Source organism: Mus musculus, chromosome 1 (genome assembly GCF_000001635.26).
Source record: "Mus musculus strain C57BL/6J chromosome 1, GRCm38.p6 C57BL/6J".
Taxonomy (NCBI): Eukaryota; Metazoa; Chordata; class Mammalia; order Rodentia; family Muridae; genus Mus; species Mus musculus.
This window is the reverse complement of record NC_000067.6, coordinates 76,002,434-76,020,985: the sequence shown is the minus strand read 5'-3', so window position 1 is coordinate 76,020,985 and position 18,552 is coordinate 76,002,434. Positions and strand designations below refer to the sequence as shown.

The 18,552-nt window shown below is 43.9% G+C and overlaps 2 long non-coding RNA genes across 3 annotated transcripts in view; one reads left to right on the top strand and one right to left on the bottom strand.

Annotated features, from left to right (window-relative positions):
- Gm32622 overlaps window positions 1–18,552 on the bottom strand; it is a 157,611-nt gene that overhangs the window by 73,357 nt on the left and 65,702 nt on the right. The window lies entirely within an intron of this gene.
- Window positions 1,743–5,502, top strand: Gm29065. Its single transcript, XR_373553.3, has 4 exons — window positions 1,743–2,303; window positions 3,167–3,215; window positions 3,307–3,382; window positions 4,041–5,502. It is a non-coding gene; the product is annotated as a predicted gene 29065 (long non-coding RNA).

Below are 18,552 nucleotides of genomic sequence, written 5' to 3'. Positions count from 1 at the left end.
AAATATAATCTAATATCCGACTCACTTGTACTTTTCTGGTCCTCTGGTAGGGCCCATCCTTCAGTTAATAATGCAGGTGAAGTCTATGTCACACTCTCCTGCCACCTCCAGGCTGTTGTGTCCTCTCCCCATCGACCTCCTATGTCTTTACTGGGCATAGATGCTAGGTCCTGTCACACAGAGGAACTGGCAACACTGTCACCCTTTCTAGCTGACAGCGACCTTTATTTCCTTGCTGGTGGGCCTCGTGCTTCAAAACAATGAGATGTACACAGGTGACACGCCTTCAGTGACACCTGTGCTCGGACATCTTCTCTCCTGCCACTTATAAATTGTGCAGTACAGCCTGGAAGATGTACCTCTATCTGATCTCCACGTGCCTTTCACAGACATGAAGCCTTGAAAGCTCCAGTTACAGAGACCGTTTCAATCCTTTTCAGCCTCTAAAGGCTCCTAATCAACCCACAGTGCCATGCTCTCCAGAGATGGGCAATTTTCCATCTGGATGACCTGGGTATCCACCAGGTCACCTAATGCCCACACGTGTTAGTTACTTTCTCATTACTGTGACCAAAACACATGCAAGAAGCAGCTTCAAGGAGCAAAGCTTTGTTTTGGTTCCCAGGCTCAGGAGGTTGCAGCCGAGCATGACAGAGAACTTCATGGTGAGGAAGCACGAGGCAGAGGTTGTGGATGTGATGTCCGAGTCAGATATCTAATAAAAGACAGCCATACCAAGGGGCTGTAAACCTACAAAGGCATCCCCCTAATGGCCTATTTCTCCAGCTAGTCTTTCTGCTTCCCCAAAACATATTGGTCTTCAAAATGGCGCCACAAGTTTGAGAATAAGCATCGGGGGGACATTTCAGATTCAAGACAATAAACGATGCAGTTGCATTTCTAGGATGAAAATTATGAGTCATTGGTTTGAAAATTTTCTCCCAGATGATTCCAATAGGTAACCAAATGCCTAGGACTCGTAGACCCCACCCAGGTATGCCCAACCTTTTGACACAACAACATAACGTTGCTGTCTACAAATTTCTTGCTTGAGAACTGCACAATTAAGTCACACTTTAAAAAAAAATCACATACACACAATCTCATAAAGTCTTAAGTATGTTTATGGTTTTTATATTGGGTTGCCATGTGCACAGCTGTTCTAGGAACATTAGTTGAAAAGCATGAATCATAGGATGCCTACAATACATGACCTTCAAGAGTCAGATCCAAGGCTCTGTATATTAAACACTTGGGGAGACATGTAATAGGGGAAGTTTTAGTAACCAGGTTGAGCCCTGCCTCCACAGTATATGGATGAAGACACAGACGCCCCAAGTCATACAGCCAATAACCAGAGCTTAATGGTAGCTGAACTAAAAGAAAGATCCTTGACTTCAAACTCTCTGTCCCTTCCTGCAGGAGAGCATCTACCCAGCTTCCAACCTTCCATCACTACAGTTTCTGAATATGCTTTCTGCCTAGCCTGTATTTTATCAATGGCTCATCTGTCCCCAGACGTCCTAACACCTATACCTTTTACCATGTTGATGTCACTGGTCCGACCTGAAATAACAATCGGAAATCTTTTGGCTTGACTCAGCTCCACAGTTGACTTTAATGTCGGCCTCGCTTCCTGTGAAAGCTTACTTAGCCACACTCCAGCACACTCCACCTCGGCCTTCTCTTGACCCCTGTGTGCGCACAGGTTAGCACCGAGTTATTCTTTAACAGCCCAGGGTCGACTTTCCCGGAGGGCAGAGACCATGGCTTATGCTCTTATATCTTCTTCCCAGTGCACTTAGAACAAACACGCAGCAAAAGCTCTTCTACCCAGACAGAAAGTCTCAAGGCTTATTCAAGTGCACCTCCTTCAAAATCACCTTTTGGGCCTCTTTCAGCAATGTGTGGCAAGCGGGGAAGGAAAGAATTACTCTTACTCTCTCTGTTTCCCTTCCTTATTTCATTTTGAAAGAATGGCCTTGAGGTTTATGTCACTTGCAATCAAGTGGCAACAAACTTGATGCCGAGAATACGTAACTTTTCAAGAGATCAACATGACATATGCATAGATATTATAATGTGTCTCCTTCTATGTGCAGTCTTTCTGCAAATGTCAATGGCTTTTCAGGATAAGAGACAATCCTGGGTGATTGCCACACCTGCTCGTGTCCTGCTAGCAGCCACTTGGAGCTAGAAATAAGCAGAAAATCCCCCTAATGCCTCCAGGAATAAAGTGGCACACACATGGCAGCTCCTTTATTAGCTCTGCAGCACTTAGCTCCATTGGTGCCTCCAAGCTGGTAAGTGGTGAGCTTCTAAAACCGAGCTTTTTTTCAAAACTGTATGAATTGTCTGTCTGTCTGTGTGCACTGCTTGTACGCCTGTATGTGCACGTGTGTGAGTGCCTGTGTGTGTGTGTGTGTGTGTGTGTGTGTGTGTGTGTGTGTGTGCAGGCAACATATAAACTGTCTTGTAAGAGATTAACATAGACATGTTTCTATGCTGGTAGAAATGCCCAATGATGCAGCCACATCGGAACACTCAATTACTATAGAATCCAGTAAGTCCCCTCTTGTATATGTAGCTGAGAGAAATGAAAGCACACGTCCACACAAAACACATATATATGTCCATAAAACCTTATTCATAATAGATACAAAAAGTGGTAACAATATGAACAAATGTCCATCAGCAGATGAATGAATAAATAAAATGTGATTCATCCATAAAATGGAATGTGTAGTCATGACTAGGAACACACACTACAACACACAGGAGCCTTGAAAACATGGTGAGTGTAAGAGGCTGCTCACAGAAGACTACATATTTTATAATTCCATTCACATGAAATAGCAAATTGCCACAGGCAGAAAGGAAATTCATAGTTTTCTAGGGATGAGAGGAAGGGACAAGTTGAGTGGACAGGGAAGTGGTTACCAAAGGGCATGGAGCTGCTTTGGCACAGGTGAAAATGGTCTCCAATCCTTCTGATGGTTGTTGCTCAGCTGGGTATACTACAAACCACTGACCCATTATAAATTATAAATAGGTGAATTTTGAGGTGTATGAGTTATATCCCAATAAAATTGCTACCAAAAAAAAACTTTTTTAAAAATTAAAAGTTGATAGCCCTCAACCCTTCATCCTTTCTTCTTTTAAGCAGTACCAGCAGCAGCAGGTCCTTCAGACATCAGCTTCTTCATCAGGAAAAGGTACTTGCATCATTTTAAGGACTAAATAAAATAATGCACATGGATGATTTAAGTCTATCTACATTTTCTGTTATTCTCTAACTCCTGGAAGAATACTAGACCAGGAGCCTTCTGCCGTAAAGGACCTCAGAGTCTGTTGAAGAAACAAAGCAACAGCAATTACATAGGTAAGTGTTAACCGCATACCTTTTCACCAATGTCCAAGAGCACAAAATAACAACCCTGAGCCTGAGTTATATATGAATAAAGACTTAGGCCAAAAGCTCGAACCTGTCAACTAACTAGCTTATAACCCCATTACCCATTTATTCCATTCTATGAGTGCCACATGACTTGCTACCTCTCCTCAGAGTTCCGGGTTGAATCCTTTCACGCCTCTGACTCTATTCCCTGAAATCCTCTCTCTATACCAGATTTTCCACCTCCCTATTTCCTGCCCAATTTCATAGGCCAACAGCCTTTTATTGACAGGTAAACCATCCACACATTGCACAAAGAGTCCCTCTACAGAAGAGGGCTCAAATAAGAAGGGGGCTAGAGGAATACGGCTCAGTGAGCAGAGCACTTGTCCTGTGTCATGATTGGCTTTAATCGACAACTTGGTGTAATCTAAAGTCAGTGGGGAAGAAAGGCTCAATGAAGGATTGTCTGGATCAGTTTGGCACATGAGCATGCCTGTGGCGGATTGTTTTGATTGTTACCTGAGGTGGGGAGAAGCAGACCACTACTGGTGGTGTCGTCCCCTAAGCTTGAGTCCCGGCCTACGGAGGACTGGAGAAAGTGAGCTAAACACGAGCGCTCTTCATTCCTCCCCTCTGCTCTTAGCTGTGAGTGTGACGTGAGAAGCTGTTTCAAGTTCCTGCTGCTCTGACTTCATGGCTATGGTGACTTAGAACCTGGAATTGTGAGTTAAAAGAAACCCTTTCTTCAGAAAATTGCCTTTTGTCTTCGTGGTTTGTCACAGAAACGGAAACGAAACCTGGACACCAAATGTGAGCGTGAAGACCCCAGTGTGACTGCCCAGAACCTGTGGAAAAGACAACATGGTAGCACATATCTGTAATCTCAGTGATCCTTTGTGGAGACAGGAGATGAGAGACAGGAGAATCCCCCAAAGCTTAAGGGGAAGCTAGTCTGCTGTATATGACGACAAAACAACAAAATGGGGGCTTCTTGATTCAAAGAAAGTAGAAGGCAAGGACCAACAATCAAGAACGTCCTTGATCTCCACATATACTTAGTGGCAAGTGTACACATGCATGTATGTGAGCAAGTATACATACCACCCACATATATACATTATGCATGTGTATACATCACAATACACATATCATATACACATCACACGTATCATACAAACATCATATGTATAATCATACGCACACAATAAAAAAAATAAGTATGTCTCAAAATGCTTTCTTCAGTGCTCTAACCCAACCCCATTCCTTACCTCCCTCCTCATCCCCGATGTGAAAGGGACTTCAAAGATTCTCCTCTCCATGCCTGCATAATTTCCCCTCTGCAAGCTGTCATTTAAGCCGCTACCTTAATGTCTCAGAACTTCTGGAGACTTGGAAGAGCTCAGAAGGAAAGCATAGTATGCTTAATTAGAGCGATGGATGGAAGGCAAATGGAAGGCTCCTTACCTGCCAGGCACACCTCACACATCTTCCCTGGCTGAGAAAAATTCCATTCTGAAGGGCACTGAAGCTATTGCTATCTGGAGCAGCCAGCCAGTGAGAAATTATGCTCCGGGTTTCAGCCCAGCCAGCTTTCATTACTGTTGAAAAATATCACCTCATAATTCAACCCAGCTCAAGCCTTACCTCCTCTCTGACTTGTTGGCCATCCCAATCCTCGGCAATTCCTCCCACTGCCGACCGAATTCCTCTAGGATGGATGTGATAACATGAAATCACCCAGGACTGGGGCCAGGATATTAGCAACTACTCAAAACCTATCTATCTCCCGGAGATCCACTAACACTTATTATTGGCAAAAGTCCTTGGGCTCTCAGCAAACTCAACCTGCATTGTTGTCTTTTATGTATCTATTTTCCATTTCCCCAACCCATCTGAAAGCCTGAGGAGGACGAGATCCCATGGTACCCTGCCCCACTTCCCAGAATAATGAGTTCCACTGTAGGAAGGTCCCCAAATAACATTTGTTTATAGAGATACTACCCAACTCCCCCAACCCTGACTTGAAGAATATCTCGGAATGTGTCAGAAGGGCAGAGCAAATATTCTGTGAATTAAAGGCTTGCTCTACCACTGAGACGCTTCCAGTCATGCTTTACAAATAGAAGAGAGAATTGATTTCCAGAGGAAGGCTGTGCTTAATAAATGATAACATGTACTCTAGCAATGTTTCCAGCCTGCTGCTCTGACCCTCCTCCAGTCTCTACCCAGTTGGCATTATGAACACAGGGCTGGTTCTCCAGAGAGGCAGGGTGAGCAGTATTACAGTGTGTTGAAACATCTAAGTATGAAGACATGAGTTTGCAGACTACTCCAGCCTCCTTCTTGTTAGGCATGTTACAGAATAACCCTGGGCCTCAGTTTCTCTATGAGGCACTTGTGGAATAATGCAATCTACATCTGCTCACATTGTTAAAGGGACAGTGCTCAGTAAATGGCAATTAAAATCATCACAGCGTTTTCATCAGGAACTTCCAGAATGGCCATCATCAACCTGTGGCAACCTCTATCTTCAAAAATATTTATATTACGATTCATGTCAGTAGCAAAATTACGGTTAGGAAATAGCAATGAAAATAACTATATAGTTGGGTGGGTACCAGAACATGAGGAACTATATGAAAGGATCACAACATTAGAAAGGTTGAGAACCACTGGTCTAGGAGATCCTGGGGCATTCTGTATGTCGGGAAAAAAAGGAAGAAGAAAAAAAAATCTGTCCCTGATCAAAAGACATCAATAAGTATAGTTTTCACCCTCTCACCCAAGAAGCTTCCTATTGCAGAGACAGAGGCTACTGCAGAGACCCACAGCTGTTCAAAAAACAGAGAACAAGTACCTTCCTTAACTACACAAGGAGAATAATTCCTACCATTTACTCTCCGTGACAAGGGCCATTACTATCAAATGTCTTATTTTGTCTTCTGAGTATTCAACAAAACTACATCTTTGAAGATAAGGGTATTTATGGGTCGCAGGCCTTATCAGTAAAATGGGAACAAACACGATACCGTGTAACTTTTAAGCCACAATCATACAGACTTCCCACACGCACGTCTCTCCATTCTTCACCCCTCTGACTGGCTGTTTGTAGATATGTGTTCTAAATGACAGATCTTCCATCTCTCTGAGTCCTTGAATATCTGGATGAGGTGGAGATCCTACCCATCACCCACCCCATCCTTGAAACCATAGTCCAGGAATCGAACTGAACTTTCTGTTTAGCAAAAATAATCTGTGTGTTAAGTCACCAAAATCAGGCATTCATTATGCCAGCTTTCTGTTAATCCTAATACTTATCCATATAGATGTTTTGCAAACAATTAAATGAAGTAAGTATACATTAAACATCAAAGTCATAATAGCTCAATAATGGTTAACTCCTTTCTTCTTGTGGGCCTGCTATGCACCTGAAAATATCATTTTTTTCCTTCAGATGCAAAGTTTTCTAAGAACGTTTAAACAATAGTCAAGTGGTAACTGGAACTAGAACTCAAAGCCAAGAAAGTTGACAGTCTGATAATAAAGACATCCCCCTTCATTCAGTGGATGGAAGGCCATTTCAGATTTCCTGCAACTGGCTAAATTGACCTATTACTCACCAGACGGTCTATAATCGTATATAAGGCATCTTGCTTTCTTTTCATGCTTGTTGTGACCAATTTGATACTATTTCTTTCTATGTATCTCTTAAGATGAAATATTTTTCATAATCTGAAAAAATGCCATAACAGTTCTAACCCTGTGAATAAAAATCTAAAACTATGGTTTCTGCTCCATTAACTCTTTGTCAATGACCCAGCTTAGATCTTCTAAATATCCTTGTGGAAGGTGAATTCTGTCCATGGAGGAGGGGGAAGTAGAGGAGAACATGGCAGGATGGCAGAGATAGGGGCATTGAAAGATTAGAGTAACAGAGGCAGAGAAACAGAAACTCCAAAAAGCCAGCCCTAATGGATAGAAATGTTACAAGGAAAGAAACTGTGGCCATCTACCAAAGGCAAAGAAAGAAGTCGGAAGAAATAATGACGTTAGTCATTGCTATTCCATGAAAATGATTTCAGATGAACCTTTATGTTTGCGGGAGGCAGGGTCAGAGCTAAGAATTAATTTGGGTGATTCTCTGTCCAGTCCATACTCTGGGCACCCTTGGGTTATTACAGCCTATAAGCATAATGGTCAGAGAAGTGAGTGACCAGGTTGAAGTCCCTAGCCACAAAGTGGTCTCTTACGATGTGGGTACACCAGCAAGCCTAAGAATCAACAGTTTCACCCATGACTCGGCACCTAGTTAGGGAAGGCATTGGAGAGGGGAATTCATTTTTAAGCTGCATTTGAGGATTCTGTGGCCTCCTGGACACTCTCTCCAAACTCTCCAGTGATATCTTAAGCACCCTAAACAATTCCCCAATAGATCCGTCCAAGATTAATTGGAATGTTCCAAATGAGAATCATTTTTCCAGGGAATGCCAGAGAACAAACTTGAAGATCAAGACATAACCCCCAAATTGGCAAAGCCTCCTTACAACCTGGTCACGCATCTCCCTTCTGGACCCAGAGTCTGCCATAGCACTTACTAGCTGACTTTTGTACAGCCAAGCGTGGGCTCCCACCCCATGCCTGATGCTTCACTTTGGAAAAGAGGGAATGATGAGGCGGAGGCACAAAATCTGCATGAGTGGGGGAGAAATATTTCCAGCAAAAGTGTCTATTAAATTAATACAGTGCTCTCCCGAGAGCACCGGAGCAACTCAATATTGAGCTGAGGAAGTGACAAGAAGGATCTCATTGATGACTCCGTCCGCCCCTGGGACTGTCTCTGCTGCTTGTTTTTCTGCTCCTCGGCCTGCTTGCTGGACATTTTCTTTCAGACACTGTAACTCTGCACACGTGTGCAAATATCCACAAGCGCGCATGCACGAGTGTGTCTGTTTGCAGGAACTATGGTCTCAGAGTTCTACCATAGGCCAGTATGTTATTTTGCTAGAAGGTACAGACCCCAAGTTCATGACAGTGTTTTGATGTCCAGGCTAATACATCCTGAGAGTGTGATATATATTTATTCAGGTGTTTGTGTCTGATCAGAAATACTGACGCCGTACAAAACCATTGTGGTGGAGATCATTTTTGTGACAAACCACAAAGGCCCGGGAAGGAGAGAGAAACAACTTTAATTTGCAAAACTCACAGCGTCTAGACCTCTTCTGTGATTTATAAAGCTTCATGCCATTCCGTTCGAACTTTCAGTACAGAAATTCTAGGTGGCTATTTCTTCCTGGGACTGAAAATATACATGTCATTAATACAATTTAATTCTTTGCTCTTTCTTTCCCTCAAAAAAATAAATTACCTGACCTTCAAAACATGTCTGAGTCTAACTTCGTTAAGGGTTTGCCTTTGTGTTTTCTTTTGGTAGAAGCCCAGCGATTTAGTTCAAGCTGTCACTCAAAGTCTCTGGGTTAAAAGGTCTCTATGTATTTATCTTGGTGCTGGTATTAACCAGTTAAATGGTTGGATAGCAGTCAAAGACTGAGAGACACAGATATTTGAGAAGTCAAACATTTGGTACTTGAGAAATGACAGAAGAGCTTTGGTGGAGTTTATTACCCACTAATTATTGAATAAGCAGAAGAAGTTGTATATTTTTCCAGCCTCCGCAATAAGAAGTCACTGAAAGCCACACACACCATTTACAAATAGTAGACAGAAATTGCTCTGCAGACCTATTACAAACAGAGGCTCCAAGGATCTTTTGATATTTTTTTTAACTGCTGACATCTAGAGACCAGAAAATGACACAATCAGCCCTCCCCTACCTGTGAACATGTACACACACACACACACACGAGAGAGAGAGAGAGAGAGAGAGAGAGAGAGAGAAGAGACTCAGGATGGTCAGCCACTGTGACTATGAGTAAGGCAGGAGCTTTCTACACTCCCAATGCTAGAATCCACCTTTAAACATTGCCAGCTGCCCTCCCAGCAAGGGTCACCTTCCCAACTTCCTCGCATCTGTCAGTAACTCTGCCAGTGTCTGAAGCAAGAAATCAGTCATCATTGGCCACTCTCTGGCCTTCAACCCCCATGTGCAATCTGTGACCAAGCCCTGTCATCTCCACTCACAAGCCTCTCCATTCACCTTCTCTTTCACAAGGGAGGAAGATTTTTAGCATAAGCAAGCAAAAGGCTGCTGGGCAGATACATTGCTCAGCATCTGCCCCCTAACCCAAGCTTCCATCAGCCCCTAGCACAATCCGACCCGGCCTGTTCTGAGCAGGCGAGTCCTGGAGACTGGATGCACCCTGAAGGTGCACAGGAGGAAGTAACTTTACACCTCAACAATGTGACTTCAAACTTCAAACCTCCAGACCCATAGGAGAATAACTTCCCGGTGTTCCGGTCACCTGAGTTTATTACAGCAGCCACAGAAAACTAATATGAGAACAGAGAATTATCTAGATAATTAGCAGCTCATCTGAAATAGGTTGCCCTGCTGCTGCTGTAAGCTTGCAAATGTAAACCAACTTCCTATTTATGTTAGTTCTCTTCTTTACATTGGATATGCATGACTATGCAACCGCCTGGTGTTATTTGTTATAATGATGGTCATTACTGTCACCATTTTTAACCACTGTCTATAAGATGCGTCAAGCACCTCAGGCTCTCCTGACATTATCAACTGAACCCTTTGAAGATGTTGAGTTGTAAGAAAGGGTAACCTGGAAGTAAATTCATCTTCTTTCTCTCAGTATTTACAGTTCTTCCCAACAAAAGCATCAAATCCTACTTTTCTACACAGTTTTTTTTTTTTTCATGACACAACAGCTGAAGGACGCAGCCAGCCTCCAGTTCTACACTTTGCTGATGAACTTCCTGTTCTTGTACTCTGTCCACACTGAGGAAACACCCGGGCTTCTCCCCAGCTTGGTCACAAAACCACATGCGACTTGGATGTCTTCACTTGTTTGGTTTGGCTTGGTTTTATATTGGCCTCCAAGCCACAACTGTCTGACCCCAACCTCTCAAATGTTGAGACTTTTTTTTTTTTTTTAAGATAAGGTATCATTGTTAGGGTTTTGGCAGTGGAAGAGTACCTTGGCAAATCAATTGGGACCAAGGATTGCCTCAGAGGTGACATCACACAACAGATCTCACACAAGAGAATGAGGAGAAAGTGAAAGGTAACCTCTTGGTAGGGGACAAGCAGGAGACAGAGACTGAGAGACAGAGAGTGAGCTGTAATGGCAAGAACCATTTAAAGGGTGTGCATGTTGCATTTGGCAAATGGGGATGGTGTGGCCGCTGCTGCTGAGGTCCTGAAGTCTGGTTGTGGGCAGGCAGATCCTAACAGTTATTTAGTCCATAGTGAATTTCCTCAAATTCACTATGTCAAGCAAAACCTTGAATGTCTGATCCCCCTCTCTCTACCACCCAAATGCCAGAATCACAGGCAAGTATCACTGTGCCCAGTTTACGAAGTGTTGGGGATTGAATACAGGGCTTTGCATAGCTGGGGCAAGCACTGTACAAACTGGGCTGACCAGCCTTGGAGTCTTCATTCTTAGTTCAGTGCAACTAGTAATTTTCTTTCCTAGGCTCCTTTCCCAAAAAACTACCTTAAGAGACAACTGAGAAAGAGCACCCACCGCATTCTTTATGTTCCCTGGCCATTTCTGAAAATAGCACTGTTCTGACAGGAAATGACAAACAGATGCCCCTTGACCCACCATGACCCCAAAGTGTCTGATCATAAGGTCAGCACGTGGCTTGTTCATTTGGGAACAGCCAAAGCCCGGGCTTCTTAATTTAGAGTGTCATATGTCACAGCTGTGATAGATTAGGGACATCCTTTCAAAAGAGGCCTTTTGGCTGTTGCTGGGGCCATTGCTCTTATCATGCCTGAAGGCAGGCAGGAGGGAAAATGCAAACTAGTTAAGAGAGCTGGGTAAGAATCAGAGTGTCCCTCATGATTAAGTGACAGTAGGAGGCTGCATCACCACCGAGGATCCCACCATGCTCCGGGCAATCCCCCATAGCAAGGACCAATTCAGACACCAAGGAGAACCCTCCACCAGGGTAAGCTTCAAGCCAATTTAGGATGAAGACTTCTCTGCTAGAAGACTGACAAATTCTTAGGAAGAATATTCTGAGTAATTCCAGCAGTTAGAGGCATTTCAATGCAAAGCAAATTTATTAGAAGAAGCATTCGGTTTCCTCAAAGGAGAACACTCAGGAGGGACCATCCATTCCCCATCTCCGCTCACACTGTTGACTTCCAAACTTGGATCGTGTGCTCAGCCCTCTGAGCTTACGATAGCATTGTTCCGAGGCTGTGGGTTTTCTTTTTTTCTTCTAGAAGCCGTTAAATCTTTTCTCCAAATGAAAGTGTGATTATGTGAAATCTAATATTAACAAAAAATTTGCAGAGCTGTAGGTGCCATGTGCAGAAAGAATAGAAAGGGGGCTGGGGAGAAGGCTGGATTGCTGAGTGAGATACTTGCCACACAAGCCTGAGGACCTGAGTTCGATTCCCATCACCCATGGAAAAAGCCAGGTATGGTGGTATAAATTTATAATCCCAGAACTGGGGGCCTGGAGACAGGAGGATTCCTGGGGCTCACTGGTCAGCTAGTCTAGTCAAATCAGCAAGCCCCAGGACCCAGCGAGACATACTGCCTCATAAAACATGTGGACTCAAGTTTGACCACCTCTGCCTACACACACACACATTCATACACATATACACACACGCACACATTCACACATATATACATATACACACACACATTCATACACATATACACACATTCATACATATATACATATACACACATTCATATACATATACACATACACACATACACACACACATATTCATACACACACACACACACACACACACACACACATACAAATGAATTCAATTAAGAAGGGCAGACAGGATGGGCTGACTCCTTCACAGAGGAGAGTCAACGTGCTGCTGTACTTCTGCACTTAAGTCAAGGTAGCCCAAGTGTGACCTTCTGATTCCAGAACATCTCTTAGAAATGGGTTCCCTGTGTCAACTTAGTCCCCAGGTTCCAGGGAATAACTGCTTTAACTGTCTTTCCTTGATGAATTCTGTTCTAACTAATTAGAAGATCAGTTATGTGAACAACATGCAAGTATAATTTATAAGCAGAGAAGTAACCACAACGCAGGCAGATTTTTTAAAATCTCTCATTTCAGCAGGCCTTAGGCACTCCGCTGCCCTCCTGACACCCACCTTCAGTGTGCTGAAAATAATGCATGCTTATAAAGCAAAAATTAGAAACTTTGATTCTAATTTGCTACTCAGAGCCTAGAAAATTCAATGGCTTAAGGCCAAGATCGCATTCTACGCTCCTAATTGTATACAACACTCATCTTTCTTGCAAATAGTCAGAAGTTACGCTGGCTAAAACCATGTACATAAAATTGCAAAAAGCATTTGGATTAAGATTCCAAAGCATCAATAAAGGAATTTGTGTCTCACTATATTAGGGCCTGCTAGAACCAAATGCCGAACACTGCTAAACAACTGGAATGTATTGCTGAAGATCCCAGAGAATGGGGAGTTCAAGATTAAGGCAGGGACAGATATGGTGTCTGACTGGAACTTGTGTGTGTGTGTGTGTGTGTGTGTGTGTGTGTGTGTGTGTGTGTGTTGTTGTTGTTGTTGTTGTTGTGGTGGTGGTGGTGGTGGTGGTGGTGGTGGTAGTGTACATGTGTATGCATGCATGTAGAAGTCAGGAGTAACCACAGGGTGTCATCCCTCAGGCACCACACACATTGTAAGTGAAACGGGGTCTCGCACTGGCCTGATACTCATTAAGCTGGCCAGACTGGCAGGCCTGCAAGCCCCAGCAATTTTCCTATATGGAACTCCCCAACATGGGGATTATACATGGGTGTCACCAATGTTTGGCTTTTTTCTTTTTTCTTTTTGCATGGGTTCCGGGGACCCTGTGCAAGTCCTTGCATGGCAAAGCAAGCAATTTACTAACTGACTCATCTCCCCAGCCCCACACTTGGTGTTTCCAGGCTGGATCCTTACTTACCTCAGAGCATCAATAAGAGCATCAATCCTGCTGGGGAGGGCTTTGCCCTCATGACCCAATAACTTCCTAGAGGCCCTACCTGTTTATATTACTACACTTGGGATTAGATTTTAACATATGAATCTGGGGAGGGGCATAAGTATCCAATCCATCGAAAATGCACACAGGAAAGCACTTCCTAATACAGCAGAGAACAGCTAAACTGGCACTATTATCCTAGAAAGTTCTTTTCAAAGCTACCTTCTATCAGGAAAATGCAAATCAAAACAACCCTGAGATTCCACCTCACACCAGTCAAAATGGCTAAAATCAAAACCTCAGGTGACAGCAGATGCTGGCAAGGATGTGGAGAAAGAGGAACACTCCTCCATTGCTGGTGGGACTGCAAGCTGGTACAACCACTCTGGACATCAGTTTGGTGGTTCCTCAGAAAATTGGACATAGTACTACGGGAGGATCCAGCAATACCACTCCTGGGCATATTCCCAAAAGGTGCTCCAACATATAACAAAAACACATGCTCCACTATGTTCATAGCAGCCCTATTTATAATAGCCAGAAGCTAAAAACAACCCAGATGTCCTTCCACAGAGGAATGGATACAAAAAATGTGGTACATTTATACAGTGGAGTACTATTCAGCTATTAAAAATGATGAATTCATGAAATTCTCAGGCAAATGGAAGGACCTAGAAAATATCATCCTGAGTGAGGTAACTCAGTCTCACACACACACACACACACACACACACACACACACACACAAACACATATGGTATGCACTCACTGATAAGTGGATATTAGTCCAAAAGCTTGGAATACCCAAGATGAAATTCACAGACCACATGAAGCTCAAGAATTAGAAAGACCAAGGTGTGGATGCTTCAGTCCTTCTTAGAAAGGAGAACAAAATACACACAGGAACAAATATGGGACAAAGTGCAGAGTAGAGATTGAAGGAAAGGTCATCCAGAAACTGTCCCCACCTGGGGATTTATCCCAGATACAGTTACCAAACTCCGACACTATTGTGAATGCTAAGAAATGCTAGCTGATAGGAGCCTGACATAGCTGTCTCCTGAGAAGCTCTGCCAGAGACTGACAAATATAGAGGCAGATGCTCGAAGCCAACCATTGCACTGAGCATGGGGTCCCCAATGGAGGAGTTAAAGAAAGGACTGAAGGAGATAAAGGGATTTGCAACCACATAGGAAGAACAACAATATCAACCAAACAGACCCCGCCCCCAGAACTCCCAAAGACTAAGCCACCAACTAAGGAGTACACATGGCTCCAACTGCATATGTAGCAGAGGATGGCTTTATCAAGCAGCAATGGGAGGAGAGGTCCTTGGTCCTATGAAGACTCGATAGATGCCCCAGTGTAGGGGAATTGAGGGTGGTGAGGTGGGAGTGTGTGAGTGGGTGGAGGAACACCCTCATAGAAGCAGGGGGAGGGAATGGGGGGTTTCTGGGAGGTTGGGAACCAGGTAAGGGGATAACACTTGAAATGTAAATAAATTTTAAAAAATGAATTTAAAAGAATGAAATAAAAATACACTTAAACACACACACACATAAAGTTGTGTCCTATCTGAGGTAGCCTCCTTCTGAGATGGCTCACCATGATCCACACCTCTGGGTGTTCACCTCTTACACGTGTTCGCGCGACCGGCCAGGAAGAACGCAACAAACCGGAATCTTCTGCGGCAAAACTTTATTGCTTACATCTTCAGGAGCCAGAGAGCCAGAGAGCAAGAGAGAGAAAAAGAACAAGAACAAGAAAGCAAGAGAGAGAAAAAGAACAAGAACAAGAAAGCAAGAAAAAGAACAAGAGCAAGAGAGAGAAAATGGCAAAACCCCGTCCCTTTTAAGGAGAATTATCCTCTGCCTAGGACGTATTACTCCCTGATTGGCTGCAGCCCATCGGCCCAGTTGTCATCACGAGAAAGGCAGAACACATGGCGGGAAAACTGCCCCTGCACGTGTGCAGATTATGTTTACTACTTAGAACACAGCTGTCAGCGCCATCTTATAATGGCAAATGTGAGGGCGGCTCCCAACATCTCCCCCTTTTCTTTTAATAAGAAAATAAGAGCAATAGGCCACCCATATTAATGAGAGTGGAGATAGAGGTCAAATCCCCAGTGTGCAGGTAAAGGAGCCATGTACAAGATTAGCTCTTAGGCTCACAGGCTTTTACCCAGAGCAACCCTGACCTGCTCCCGTGTCGTTTTTCCTGGGGGAAGGGAACTAGGACACTGAACCTTCATGAAAGATGACATGTCTCCCTAGAATAGGCTCATATATGCCGCAGAGCCCTTCTATTGCAGTGCTTAGCCGTGCAACTCTCTCGGGCTGCTGAAGCACACTCACTCTATCCCATGCAATGAGACTAGCCTCGTGGTGTGCAAGAGCTGAGTGGCCAGCGACCTATTGCTTAAGCATAGATAACCATAAATCAGGGGAAGCACCATGTTCTAGTCTGCAAGTGCCTGGGCAATAACCACCTTGTCTCTCCTAGTTTGGGCCTTAAGCTTACAGACCAACCAAAGAAGCAACACTAATCCACAGCAAAGTGTATCTCCAAATAATATCAATCCCACCCATTCTTTAACGAAGGAAAATGCTGAGGAGATCCAATTGGGTAATCCTTTGATCAGGGACAGGTCCAAGCGCGTGGAGTTGACCTGAATGATGGCAATTCTCAATTCCCGAAGGGTCTGTTCAAATTCAGCCGTCCAATTCTGTAACATATACTGAGACAGACTTTTTGACAAATTAGCTGCCCTAGTAAATTTCTCATACTGAATGGAAGTAACGCACAATCCCGGAAACTTTTATTCACATCCCAGCTGAGTTATTTGCCATAATACATCTAGTTGTTTCTGGACAAGATCTATGAGTTGATTAATTTCTGCCCATGGAGCATTTTTGGGATTGGAGGATGGCGGCCGCTAAGCCTGCATTGTTGAGAGTTCCCCCAAGCTCCCGACAAACCCTGAGCCAGTCTTGTAAACCTTTGTTCTTTCTTGGGGCTATGTCCGCTCTGCATTCCTGCGTGGCTTGCTCATAAATGAGCTATTCTACCAGAGGTGCGGCTTACTCTGAATCTCCAAAAATACGCTCTGCTGCCTCTGTCATTCTGGCCACAAAATCTGAGAATGACTCCTGAGGTCCCTGGACGATCTTTGTTAGTTGTCCAGTGGCTTCACCTGCTCGGGAGAGCGCCTTCCAGGCCCTAATAGCCTTTTCATCTGATTCAGAACTATTAAGAACTGGCTCCTTGAGCTCATCTAGTGATGAGTATAGGCTCCTTCTCCTAGAGACCTCCGCTGATTGATCTTTTTTCTTTTCTTTTTCCTTCTCCTTCCTTCTAATCTCTCCCCAGGTATTCTTACCTGACCTAAACTTTTCCTCGGGTTCAAGACCCTTGGAAAGGCCTGTATACTTATTTTGTCCACCATATTTCCTCTTTGCTCCTACTCTCTTTCCCCGCTTTACTTCTGATAGATTGCCCTGAATTTCATCCAGAATTTTCAGCCCTGCCTTAACCACTTGATAACATGTGAAAAGGAACAAAAAGGGCTCCTAACACTAGAAAAAGTTCAAGGCCAGACTTACCTTGTAAAGCTATTTCCCACTTTACTTCTGATAGACTGTCTTGAATTTCGTTAGAAAGTTCAAGGCCAGACGTACCTTGTAAAGCTATTTCCCACTTTACTTCTGATAGACTGTCTTGAATTTCGTTAGAAAGTTCAAGACCAGACTTACCTTGTAAAGCTATACTTACCGGTACCCTGTTCCCCAGCTGAAGAGTTCTGAATTCACGCAGTTGAATCCTTCTCAACAGTCTGTGTTGCGGGAACACTTCATTACCACCGTTCCCCAGCTGAAGAGTTCTGAATTCACGCAGTTGAATCCTTCTCAACAGTCTGTGTTGCGGGAACACTTTATTACCACCGTTCCCCAGCTGAAGAGTTCTGAATTCACGCAGTTGAATCCTTCTCAACAGTCTGTTTTACGGGAACACTTCATTACCATGACCCGCAGTGCTGGTTCCGGAATGAGGGATCTTCCTTGCGCCGGTGATGGTAACCGTCCTGGGTTTTCTCATCCCAGGATTTCTCGTCCCGGGTTTTCTCGTCCCGGGTTTCAGCACCAACTCTTACACGTGTTCGCGCGACCGGCCAGGAAGAACGCAACAAACCGGAATCTTCTGCGGCAAAACTTTATTGCTTACATCTTCAGGAGCCAGAGAGCCAGAGAGCAAGAGAGAGAAAAAGAACAAGAACAAGAAAGCAAGAGAGAGAAAAAGAACAAGAACAAGAAAGCAAGAAAAAGAACAAGAGCAAGAGAGAAAATGGCAAAACCCCGTCCCTTTTAAGGAGAATTATCCTCTGCCTAGGACGTATTACTCCCTGATTGGCTGCAGCCCATCGGCCCAGTTGTCATCACGAGAAAGGCAGAACACATGGCGGGAAAACTGCCCCTGCACGTGTGCAGATTATGTTTACTACTTAGAACACAGCTGTCAGCGCCATCTTATAATGGCAAATGTGAGGACGGCTCCCAACATTCACCCCCTTATAGTTCCACACACATACTGTACAAGGGCCCTGATCTATATAACCAATAGAAATGCTAACAAGCGACACATTTCCCCCATGAGAAGGCACCCAAGGCAGCAAGGGATCAAGGGATGTCTATAGTCAATAGCCAGGAACCTCAGAAGAGCCAAGGCTACCAGCAACCATGTGATAAACTTGAAGAGAATCACCTCTTGACCAAGTAAGTCTTTCTCAGGAGAGACACCCTCAGCCAAACCCTGGAGGCTAACTCCTCGATGCTGGATGGTTAGGACTAACCCAGTTTCCAAGTAGTGTGTCAATTTCTGCAGTTTCTGAGTAGTGAATCCATTTCTGCTATAGCCTGAGAGGGACTAATTGTGAATGTCTGTGCCTCCCCCTCAGTCAAACGTTGAAACTAGTTAATTAAAAAAAGAAAATGGGAAGAAACATTTCCCTGGCAAAAATAACCTGCAGAGTGGCAAAAAATG